Source organism: Neocloeon triangulifer, unplaced genomic scaffold (assembly GCF_031216515.1).
Source record: "Neocloeon triangulifer isolate White Clay Creek 2 clone unplaced genomic scaffold, ASM3121651v1 ptg000006l, whole genome shotgun sequence".
Classification (NCBI taxonomy): Eukaryota; Metazoa; Arthropoda; class Insecta; order Ephemeroptera; family Baetidae; genus Neocloeon; species Neocloeon triangulifer.
In genome coordinates this window covers 4775105-4787718 of record NW_026775549.1, presented here as the reverse complement: position 1 = coordinate 4787718, position 12614 = coordinate 4775105, and the positions used below count along the sequence as shown (strand labels likewise).

Here is a 12614-nt window from a genome sequence, read left to right as displayed (position 1 = left end):
TTTAGGCTAGAATTATGTAAAAGGTCACTTTTAAACTATAATTTATTCATCTCATATAATAATGTAAATAGCGTAATTCATTGAAATTTTTTAGTTTGAACCTGCCAGCAATATGAATATTCAATTCACTGAAAGAAGGAAAAGTGAAATAGAAAAGGGGGTGGAAATATTGACTTTAAGTCAATCGGTTATGATGGTTGTATTTACTCTCTCCAAATTCAAAATTTACTCATGGATAGTATTATGTAATTTGTAATTTAAGTACGAAAGCGATTCCATTGTGACTCTTACGCTTTTAAATGACTTTTTTAGAAAAATATAAATCATAGATGCAAATAAGTAAATATATTTTGGAAAGAAATATTTTTATAAAAAATCATAAAATGAAGTGTGGATTTAAATTTAGCTTTTCCTCCTTGGGCTTTTAGATTTTTTATTGTTTAGTAGAATAAACAATATCCTGGTCTTTTTTCACGGAAACAAAATACCACTCAAAAATCCATCAAGGAAAGGCTGAATTTCAATTCAAACGCCATGAATAAAACCTCGGCTGTGAAATTCTTCTGCTAAATAAAAATTCAAATTTGGCACGTTAAAGAAATTACAATAAGCCTTTCAAAATATTATCAAAATCATTAATTTTTCTCTCCCACGTTAATTGAAATATCAAATTAAAAATTATTTTTATTTATAAACTTTAAGGTAGCTAAATTAAAGGAAGTTGGGAAAATTGCAAAAGTTTGAAGAAGAGACAAAGCAAGACACGGGTTCTGGGAATGAAGCAGCTAAGCTGGGCGCGCGCGACCGGAATCGCCGCTCACGCTCAGAAATCAGGAGGCGCCTGCGAGGCCGAGCGTCGGCGCAGTGGCGCCGGCGTCGCTCCTCCGCCGCTCTTCAGTGTTGGTGCTGCAGTCCTGCCGGGTGCACCTGCTTTGGCCGCCGCCGCACGTGCTTAGCAACCGACGACCCTCGCTCACTCTCGCCCACTCTCGCAATCAGTGTGTTGTTTTCTCGTGAAGTGACTCTCTTTTTCTGGATTACCTCGCGAAAGTTCAGCGAGGAGAGACGAGACATTTTTGCGCCACTTCGCACGTCCACCGAGCCAGTGGTAAGTTTTTTTGATGAATTTCTTCTTTCTTTTCTTTCCTTCTCCCCTGTATTAAACACACAAAAGGGTGGCTTGCCTGGACGTCTGCCAGCCGGGATTATGTATTTCGCTGGCCGGTGCCTCTTCTCAAGCATTCGTGTTATTCCGCAGAAGCGACCCATATTTCTGTTGTGCTCGTCCTCAATGCAGACGGCGTGAAGGAAAAGAGCTGCTGGCCTGCAGATATTCTCGCCCCATTTGCATATGTATGAACGCCGTCGCGCTTTTATTAATATTTATGCCACCCAAGCGCTGTGTGCTTTGTCCATATCTGGCTGGCGCTCTGCTTTATTTCTATATTCTCCGATATACTGCTCGATTTTCAATCTCAAGAGTCACGCTTCCGGGCGCATCCTTCTCCCCTGCAGCTCAAGCAGCGTTTTCAATTTACAGATTCCTACACTATTTTCAGAGAAACCAAGAAACGTAGCAAGTTTAAAAAATATTATCAATTCTTTATATATTATTGATTTTTTAACAATTTTATATGACGAATAAGATTTTTTTTCTATTAATTCTAAAAAATTTATTGCAACTATTTATTTCAATATAAGTATTGAAATTTTTGCATTTTAAATTTTTTTAAGTAAAAAAAATACCAATTTGATTTTATGTTGTTTCCAATCAGCTTAAATTTTTTTTTTTAATTTAGAATATCTCTCTAATTAAAATGTATTCAATAATTAAGCTAATCATGTCTTAAATCTGTTTGAATTGTTGAAAATAACTTTTGATGGTCGTATTAAATGACTATCTTTAAAAGTACCCCATTATTTAAATTAAAAATTCAAAAAGAAAGAAGCGTTTGTGATATATAGTTCTTTTTTCTCTCTGATAGCGTGGGTTTTACCGCGGCGGCCGAGTCTCTTATGATTTTGAGCGTTTTAGCAGACACCTGCTAATTGTAAACCCTTCCTTCTCTTTTTTAAAATTCAAATCTCGTGTGTCCACTGAGAAGAATAAATAATACTAATAATCGTACGTAAAACCAAATTTTATGCCTTTAGGAATTTTACAAGAAAAAAATTCAAATTTCTTGGAATTATTATCATTTTTTCTCAGGATTAATTCAATCAGATTTATCTTTCACCTCAAGATGACTCCTTAATATTTTATGGAGTCAAGTTCATATTATGTATTACGTAATAATTCACTCACCTTCATTGAGTGTGTTTACATTTTCGCTGGATCGAATGCAAATGTGTGCGATAATCCATAATCTTCAGTTTGCCTTCGGTTGGTTTAATTATTCATCGTCAAATAACTTCCTGTGCAAACACCCAGCGAAAGCAATTACCATCTCAAATAAAGTCTCTTTATCCGTCTTTGGCAAGGCAAACATGATGCGATTTTAAAGAGCAAACCGGTCTCACTCTTTCTCCGTCGTCCGTCGCCGTGTCAAGTGTGCGGTCATAATTCAGAGGCACCCCTTTGCTCGTCACGCGGCACATAAATACTCGCATTAACAACACAAAAGCTGGCCAAGTTTGCTCATGCATTTTTAAGCGCGGCGAAAGTTGGACCGAGAGTTAAAGCGAGCGAGCGAGCCTCACCGCACCAGTCGCAACAGCAGCTAACTTCATTTTCGCCGGCAAGTGGCTGCTTGCTTTTCTTGGCCTCTGTCTAGCTAACGTACTAATTATCATTTAAGCCGAGTGCGAGACTGTGCCGCTGGATGCAAAAACAAGCAAGGGCTGAAATTTAACCGGCGGCTTGTTTGCCAAATTGATCAGATGCAACTCAAACAAACTGTGTTGAAAGACCTGGTAAACAAAGGTACATTCACAATTGCGCCACACTGGGTCGCGCCGAAAATTTAATCGGCCTTTTACCAAATACCAGAGCCAATACAAAAGGCTCCGTTGATATAAATCGTGCTATTGAGCTAATCGAATTGACAGCCACGGATTATGGCAGCTCGTTGAAAGCTTTTCAAATCCAGACCGTTATAATTTTATTTTCCTTTTTTATTTGGTAAGCAAAATTGATTTATTATTTTCTCCGTCGGAATATAATCGAAAAGTGGATTTTGTGTGCAAATTTTTGGCGACATGGCGGCTCTTGGTCGACTGCCTCATTCAATTTGGCCGTGTGAAGTGCGATCTTGTGTAGGCTGCAGATAAACACTACAAGATAAAAGCATCACAATGTTTTTATATGTACTCTCCTTTACGTTATGTAGAGAGCAGGCCACGTGAATACAGATGGAGAGTGAGAGAGGCAACTCTGAATGCTGGGGAACGCATTGTCCAGAGCTGTGTGTAACAAAGGGCTCTCTTGTGCCTCTGGAATCAGACAATGCAACAGCACGAACTGGGAAAAAGTGAATTAGCAGATCTCGGGGAGATGGACCCTGTGGTGCACAAAAAGATTTTTTCTTTTCACTCGGGACTGTCGTTGAAGCACTGCAGCTTTTCTATTTATTTTTTAATTTTTATTCTTCCTAATTTTATTAAAATTAAAATTTTTAAACTTTAAATTATTTTCTTTGAAGTTTGAGAGGAAATTTGAAGAATTATTTGAAATAATTTATTTCACACCGCTTTCATTGGCTTCAAAATGAAATTCAAGTTCTAAGCGTTATTTTTTTTTCTTATTTTTTTTTTTTTTTTTTTTATTTTTTTTATTACAGAAATTTGTTATTTTGATTATTTTTAAAACTTTCAGATGCACAGAGTGTAAATCAAATTGATTCAGGAAGCTCGCAGCTGGGAGGGCAAACAGCGTTTTGTAAACCACGCGCACCACATTAGTGACCCTGGGGAGTGTGCTCGGCCAAGTGCAATTTGATTGAGCCTTGAGGCCATCAATCAGGCGCGTCTAGAATTGGCAGATCCACTTGATTATGCATGCTCGTGCGCGCAGAATGCCTCACAAAACCCTTTGGGAAGCGACTTGCTAGTTGACAGGGCAGTGCAAGATCGGTCGCGGCAAACAACCGCCTAATTGCTTCGCACAGTCAAAAAATCAATATATTTTTATGAGGAAATTAGCCCTTGAGAAGCGGGGGTGGATATGTTAGAAAATTCATGCTCGTCATTGTTGATTTGGAAATTTGCTACAAAAAAAACTGATGCAAAAAATTCTTTTTTTTTCAGACTGCGAGATGTAATTTTTTTTTTTTAATTTTGAGCATTCAGAATTTGAATCGTACTTTTGGATAAAATTCCTGTTTTTTTCCTGCAACACAACATGAAGAAATTATGCTGTCTATCTCATCTGTTGTGGAACAAAAGATATATATTTTTCTTCTCTACCGCACACCGCTCGTATTATCTCACACGAGCGCCGACTTGCCGACTTTTACGTGTTATTTGCTCTTTGACATGCATTTTCAGACTCGGCTTTGGTTGGATAATTTTTTTTCCTCTGTTCTTTTGGGTCGTGTGTATTTTCCCCAAACGCCATATTCTTCAAAGAGCGGAGCGCGTGGCACGAATTTCTGCGGAGGACAAATAAATAGAGGGCATGAGAGATCTTTTGCCTTTCAGCGGCAGTAAAAGAGCGGCGAATTTATAAATATTAGGAATGAGAGAAAGCGCGCGCATAAAATTTACAAAAGCATGGCCGAGAATGATATCAAAGGCTAAGGGCAGTAAAATTTTATGATGGGAAAATATTTTTGCAGCAGCATAAGAAACGCGCGCGCGTGGCTATTTCTTTTGCTTTTCCTTTTATTCATTCCCGGGCTCTGATTTTACGACTGTGTGTTTCAAAGTCTGCGTTTGGCGGCCCAATATAAAAAACGAGCTGAGAGAAAAAGTACAGGCGGCCCTGCGATCCACATGCGCTGCTTTCACCAAGCCATGCGTAAATAACCACCCTTCAGGTCGATGAATAATGATTTTATTGGGGCCCGAGTTGGTCTGCCGGGACGTGAGCAGGCAAGAGATTGACGATTGCACTGATAAAAAATAAAAGAGCACCTCGGAATTTAAAATTAATTGGTGATTTGTTACACAAAGGGAGTTTTTTGACTGCTTCACGACAAAAAGAAAATAAATAAAATGATATCAAAATTTATAGCAGGAAGCGCTTGTTAACCATTACAAAGGGTTTTTATTTTATTATAGGCAGATTAGAGGTAAAAGAGGCAAAATTTAAAAAGAAAAATATACAGTAAAAAAAGTTGATAAGGATGGATTATTTAATTTTTTTTTTTTATAAAATTTAAGTAAAAGCAATACTGTTTTTTCTTTAGTTTGATTCAGGCTATAAAAATTAAGGAAACTTTAAACAATTAAGTTGTTTGTTGTTGAATTATGAACCTTCGTGATGGATTTTAAGGCTCCAATTTTGTAAACTATTCGCATTCCATCATAGCAGTTTGACAATCCTTACAAAATCAGATCAACACGCTACATCCTTCATCGTGTATACGCTGTTAGCTGCTTACATAATTCAATTTGCCTATAATTTAGCTAATACATTTCATGGAAAATGGAGAAAGTAGATATTTTTGCATATATTCTTTTATTACTTTTAAATATGTATTTTTTTTTCAAAATACAAAAATTGTATGTTTTTTAAAGTCAAAATCACCATGGAATTTCTTAATATTTGTCAAAATTATCGTTGATTTTGGAAACTATATTAATTCCCATAAAAAATGTTATTGACGAAAAGCTATTATTTTTTGTATGCTGTAAAAGCAGTTTAAAATTTTGGTGCTTATTGTTGGGGCAACAGAAAAATTTCGTTAAGTGAGTGGCGTAGATGGCGTAGTTGTTCAAGCGTGTCAGGCTTTGACTTGTTAGCGCGTCAAAACGTGTTCTGTATCGTCACTCATGTTCGGTGCCGAACTTGCCTGTGCGAGGTTTGTTCTGTTTCCTCCAGTTGTTGGAATTCCTGCACCAAAAGGGGGGACATTTCATAAATTCCAGCGGCACCTGGCTTTCCAGCCGATAAGCACTAAATACTGGAGCTAGGCAGGATCAGACAATTCAGATGAATATACAATTAATTCAAAATTTATATTAATACAAAATTCGCATTTTTATTGCCATACAATCATATCAATCAGGCTATAATTTTGATCTTATTTAACAATTTGGATAAATTTAATTGACCTGAAGTTTAATTATTAAAATAATGTTCTTTTTTCAATTATTTTCATTACCAGCAATAAAAACGTAGTTGATATTAAAAGTTGTGAGCAATGTTTATAATTTCTACGCATATTTTCGTCACGTACGCAGGAGTTGCTCAAGCCAGATTTCATTGTGCGAAAATAGCATGCTGGTAAACAAAGCACGACGCGTTGCGCGAGGGTTTCTTCTTATTGTTATAAGAGCGCGCGCGACGCGTGCAACACACAGAGCCCAGCATTGTGCTTAAAGAAGTGAAAGAAGCCCCGCAAGAGATAAGCGGAATCCTGCGTGTGTTTGTGCGATTCAGCAAAAAAATTTAAAAGTAATCTCGCTCTCTCTCTCTCTCGCGCGCAATATGGAACTGGATTTCGCCTTGCAATGTGTTTTCCTCCCCAACGCACGCGTGCAATATTAAATGTGTACCACTACCACCCTGCTGCATTATTACGCAGTCAGCACTTTTTTGCAGGTTCATATACGAGCCTGATAATAGTAATAACAACCCCCAGCTATGCGGAATGCCTCTCGCTTGAACTTATTTCCACCCAGAGAGGGGTTGCGAGCAGCGTTCCAACCCACCAAGAAACACACATTTTGCGAGTCACCCTGCCAAAAATATAAATCCAAAAGGGTGGAAAAATGAAAAAAAAAAAAAAAGCCTTAAATTTTTGCTTGACGTTTTAATTAGGAAATTAAACGCACATCTGGGGTTTTGGTGAAATTCAAGCAAGGCAAATTTATTATATTACAACGTATTTTGTGTTCCCTTCAACTTGCGAGGCTTCTGAAAGCTGCTGAGATTGTTCAACGTTTCCCGTGAACTACGCAGTGAGATTATTTTCCAGCAATATATTATATTTATTTGTGGACTTAGATGAAAATGAGCCAAAAATTAAATAATTATAATCATATTTTGAATCAATTTTTGTTTGCTTTTTTGTCAAATGTTTTAAATTTTTTGAAATAAAATAAAAATAAATTCATGATATTTGAAATTAAAGTCAGAAATATATGTGAGAATCAAAATGGCACAAGGAAATCAATTCAAACTAGAGATTCATGCATAATTTAAATTGAATCCTTTACTTACACATCTCTTTGATAATTAATAAATATTGATAAATATTTATCAAGCATCAATGAGGGACTAATAATATTATGCTATTTATTTACTATAAATTTTGTAATTAAGGCGAGAGAGGATTATTCTCGCTGCGTGGCGAGATTATCTTTGGCAGGCATCCCGTTTGCGTCCATCTCATTTTCATTGAATTTCATTCACTAGAGCTGCAAGTCTAATTCAATTACGAGCACACATCTGCCGGAGCATTCCATGATTATATGCTTTGGTGCATTCGAGAGTTAATTTAATTTTACGCGCTCTCACAGAGTGCATTCCTTCTCTATATTTGTTCTGGCAAACGCCTCTATGCACTTAACCAGTTATAATGATCCGCTTCTGCCTTCCCAAGCAGACGTTAAAATATTTAATCATATTTAATTTTATATATCCTCTCAAGACGTTTGTTTAATAATCGTAAAAACACCCACGGCAGGAAAGTAAATTAAATCAAGGAGGAGTTTGCTTTGCTGTTCTGTTATATGGAACACTTTTTGGCGCACCGAACGTAGGCCCATATTTGCTTTGGTCGCTATTGTTTCGTTTCATCCTCGGATATTTGCTGTGGGTGCTCGTATAGAACAACAACAAAAATAAATTTCAGGTTTGGATCGAGGCAGGCAGGCAGGCAAGCCTTTTCTCATAACTCACACTCTCGCCTCCTGTGTTTTGGGAGCTGCAGGTGTATCGTATTTCACTGGACTGTCAATATCGATTTTCCATTTCTTCGCGCAGACATAAGGCATGACGAAGTCTGCATAAAAAAGACGGCGCTTTCACTCCTCGCAATAACTTCAATTTTGATCCAGATGAACATTTATGCTCTCCTTGAAACGCTTCAGTCGCGACACCATTCAATTGTAATCACCCTTAATCACACTGGAAATTTCCAAGAATTCGACGAGCAAGTTCCTTTGTGAAAAATGAACACTTCCTTGAGCTTATAAGATTTATAATGATATGCTAAATTTCATAAATTTGACTACCCACTGAAGTGTAACTGAACTCTTGATGGAAAAAATTAAAGGCAGCAATAATTTTTAAGAAGTGAAAGTTGTTTTTAGAGGGAAACACGGCAGCTGTATTATTATGGATGCAAATTCCTCTGGTACAAGCAATGCGTAGAGAGAAATTGGCAAAGTTGAGTTGGTAGTAAAGAGAGTGAGTTAAGGGCAGGGGAGTGGAGAGAAATAAGAGCTCGTGCATAAAATCCACCCTGCGTAGAAGTTTATTGTTGCCTTGCCTTATTTTCGCTAAGTAAGTGAGCGCGCAGGCACCATGTGGAGCCGGTATAATTTTGATGCCACACTCATTAATTACGTTTTACAGCCCCCTGCGAGCATTGACATTGCGATGAACAAGCAGAAACGGTTTCTCTCTTCACTGCGGCTGGTGCCTCTCTCAGCCTTTTTAACTTTTTAGAACGAATTTTCGAGTTTATTTAATCGGCGTTGCAAAAAAAGAAAGAGCGTAATTTAGAATAACCGCCTTTTTCCGTCGTTGTGAAATTTCTTGTTGGAGAAAAAACGAGACAACAGTCATGTCGCTGGATAATCTCGCAAATTTATTCAACAGAGAGACCAAAACAAAAAAAGTGTTCCTCCTCCGGCAGGGGACGTTTGTTTCCGCATCAGAAAAACTTTGCGGCGCAACCCTGATTACAAAATGCGAGAGTTAAAAGCTGAAAAAGTTGTTTTTCTGCTCACTGAGAGGCAGTTGAGAGAAAAAGGAAAGCGTTAGTTATGCATCCAGGACCCAAGTGTTCTGCAACTCCCAGAGCTGTTGTTTCTCTATTTTTACCACCGTTCCTCGCTTGCTTTTTTGCCTCCCTCTTTTGTCACAAGGCTCGGAAGTATTGTACGGGAAAGCTCTCGTGATATTTATGTATGAGCCACGCTGCGCCGCTCGCATGCATGCATGCCAGACTGATTTACTTTCTCGCCTCTTGGAATTCCTTGTGTCTTCCCTTACGCACGGAATGCCATTCGTTGGGATTCTTTGGGGTAAAAACTAGATTTATTTCAATCTTAAGGCGTTCCGATAGCACGCATCGCTAAAATTAGATGGGGAGGGCATTTTTCAGATCCCCAGCACCATAAGAAGGAAACCGCAGCTGAAATTTGTCAAACTCCAAACTTATATTAAATTGATTAAATTAATTCAATCTAGTCTTGAAAATTTGAAGAATTAGTATTTGTATATTATTTACTCTGTTAGCTTTGAAAGGTTCTGAGCACCAAATTTTTACACTAATTTTGACTGCCAGATTCAATTGCAAAATAATAAAAACTTGTATTCATGAACCGTTAAAACAAAGTCCAGAATTCAAAACAATCATTGAAACATTAATTGTAATTATTACCACCATATTATTTTATATATTATTGTCTATTTATTTAAATCCTAATTTTCAATTCACTTTTTTCCTTTGGCTCAAAGTTTTTGGATGGATTATTAAATTTAAATTTCTGGAGACCATTATTTTTTAAAGAGAGGGTATATTGATTTTTTAAATATAGACCAAATAAAAAATAAAATAATTAGGAAATCAATCATAAGCGTTGATTGTATTCAAATTTTGGCCTCAAAGACATTTAAAATAAATAATAATAATAGAGAAATAAAAAATTTACAACATAATCATAAAATTTAAAGTTTAGTCAAAAGAATAGTTTTGAAATAATCTTTTGAAAAATAAAGTATAATATTATAGTAAAAAGTATAAATTTTTGGTATTATAAAATCTCTATGACATGAGTAAGGAAATACAATGATCATCCGACATAAAAACACATTCCGAGAAATACCAAATAACAGGAAACGCAATAATACTCAAAACGCGATCGAAAAACTTGCGTGCTCAGAGGGTGTGTATTTTAAATTGCTGTTGACGTCCAACATTGCTCTGCAGCATACAAATTTCCTGCCACTAAACTATAAATTTTTGATGTACACCGGCGGTGACCATTTGCAACCTTTGAAGTTATCAACCCTAATTATCTTGTCTGATGCAAACAAACCGTGCGTCAGTTGGAAATTTATTCACTGGCTCGTCCGGCAGCCATTGCCCGGTGGCACGCAAAGGGGCCAATTTTATTTGCAAATGTCAAGTGTAAGCTCGTCCATCGGCCAGAAGCTTTGTTTAAATTCACGTGTGCCCGCTCGCTGGGGAGTGTTGGCAGAGCGATTTTTCCAAGCGTTTTGTTGCCATTCAATATCAATATCGCGTTCTGCGCCGCTTGTATTATTTTTCAGTGGTTGCTTTTCTGTGCGTTTTTTTTTTTACAATGTATAAAAAATATAACGTGTATTTGCGTAAAAGCCTGGGTGGTGAGTTCGCCAGGGACGGAGGCGGCGGCCATGCTGATGACTGATCACTTTTTATCATTCGCAGTGCTCGGCTCTCTCTTTCTCTCTCTCGCACATACAAAAACAGCTGAGCACTCGAAAGCGGCGAAGATATAGGTTTTTTTGCCTGTTGTGTTTGCGCCTCCGCAGCTACAGCTTTTGAAAATAAAGCTCCACCAGCAGCAGGGTCGCAATCAATATCAAATAAAAGCGCGCGGCTGCTTTTGTGTCGCCACCAAGGAAGAGCTGGTTCGCAGAGTGAAAAACACAAACCACGGAGAAAAGTGCCGGAACGTATTTTAAATAAATTGGAATCGAAAGCACGCGCCCACGACGCCGCCGCGATAACAGGCGATAATGCAGCAGTTTTTATGCCGCAACACAGTTTCCCCATTTTATTTATTACCAAGGTCATAAAACAATAGGTGTGCGCGCATAAAATTTATACTCGCTGGCAATGGAGCTCAAGCGCTTTCGGCTAAAGAGAGAAATTTTGTGCTGATGCATTAGGCTAAAAGCGTTTCTCCGCGCAGCAAAACGCGCCAAATTTATGGGAATTTTGGCAAATTTTCGCTCGTAAATTGCCCGTAATTTGTAGCTTGTGCTGAATAGAGAGCTTTTAAATGACAGCACCAGGGCGTAATTAGCCATAATTTGTAAATTGGTGACTCAACAAAGGGGTCTAATGTGGTTGAACCTAATTACCAACGCCGGAGAGAAGAATGAATTTTTTTATGAAATGCTGTTTGACATATTAAAACAGCCGTTGAAAATTTCAATTTTAATTGCAGATATTTTTGAGTGAATAACGGATACGGAACTGCTGAATGTGCAAAAACATTTGTTAGTTGTGAGCACGAGTGCAAAATTTTTAAGCGTGGGCCTTTTTTTGAAATTGTGAAATTTTGTCATTTAATAATATAAAAATTATTAATGTTCTAATCTGAAATATTTTTTTCAAGCTTTTTCAGACACATTCATCCAATTAATTTTTATTGGTAAAATTTCAAAATATCCCTTTTTAGCAATCTCAGGATCATAATTAATATGTTGATTGTTTTTACGTGCGCCGAGCTGATATATAAATTGAAAAAAAAAAAAATTATTCTTTACATCCGCATATTATTTTATTGGGTCATTTCAGTGTAGTCTGTCAAAGGCTTTATGTTTTAGAAATGAAAGTTATGGCAATGTCACAATAAACTTTTGATTTCCACGCATTTAAGGTACCGAGTGTAACACACAGAGCTACTTTCGTTGTGATACCAGATTTCAAACTAACTTTCGCATGGCGAGTGCGACGACAAAGTAAGTTTGCAAAATCCATCAGGAAAACATTATGCCGTGGAAATGGCCGAGGGCATCAAAGACCATCAAATGAACTGGGCACTGCCTGAGTGCAAGAATGTATCTGGGCTCTTTTTATGGCGCCGGCGGACGATGAAACGGCAAATGCGTGGAGGAAAAAGCAGCACGTGAGAGCAAAAAGTTTTGGGGAGGCAGGTGCTAAAATGGTGTACCGATGTTGGCGAGGCGAAAGAGCGTGAAATCTCATGCCTCTCGCTCGCCCACCCTGGCTGCGCGACACGCAGCAGCCCTCTGTGCAGGGGCGAACACGCCCATTACACACAGCGAATTGTGCAGCGCCGAGAAGGATTTCGCTACTTTACCTCCTTTTCCCCCGCAGCTACAAGTTCATTAACTTTTTATGCAAATCAGCACTGGGCGCTTTTTAAACACTTCATTCGCCGCGAAGCGATTATTTTGTAATTGAAATTGCAAGAGAGTGGTGCGCTGGTTTTTATTATGCAAGTACGCGGCCGACGGAAAGTGGCTTTTTTTTTTCGCAGCCACTGCCGCCACCACTCTCATTATCATGATGTATCAGAGTTTTCCAACGAGAAGAGTG

At 37.8% G+C, this 12614-nt stretch overlaps 1 protein-coding gene across 1 annotated transcript in view; it reads left to right on the top strand.

Moving 5' to 3' along the window:
* Positions 1–910: 910 nt before the first annotated feature.
* The window catches only part of LOC132194134 (leucine-rich repeat transmembrane neuronal protein 1-like), a 97015-nt gene continuing 85311 nt past the window's right edge, over positions 911–12614 (top strand). The window contains exon 1 of the mRNA XM_059615234.1: positions 911–1108. The gene's annotated coding sequence lies outside the window, so the exon portion shown is untranslated. The remainder of the gene's footprint in view (positions 1109–12614) is intronic.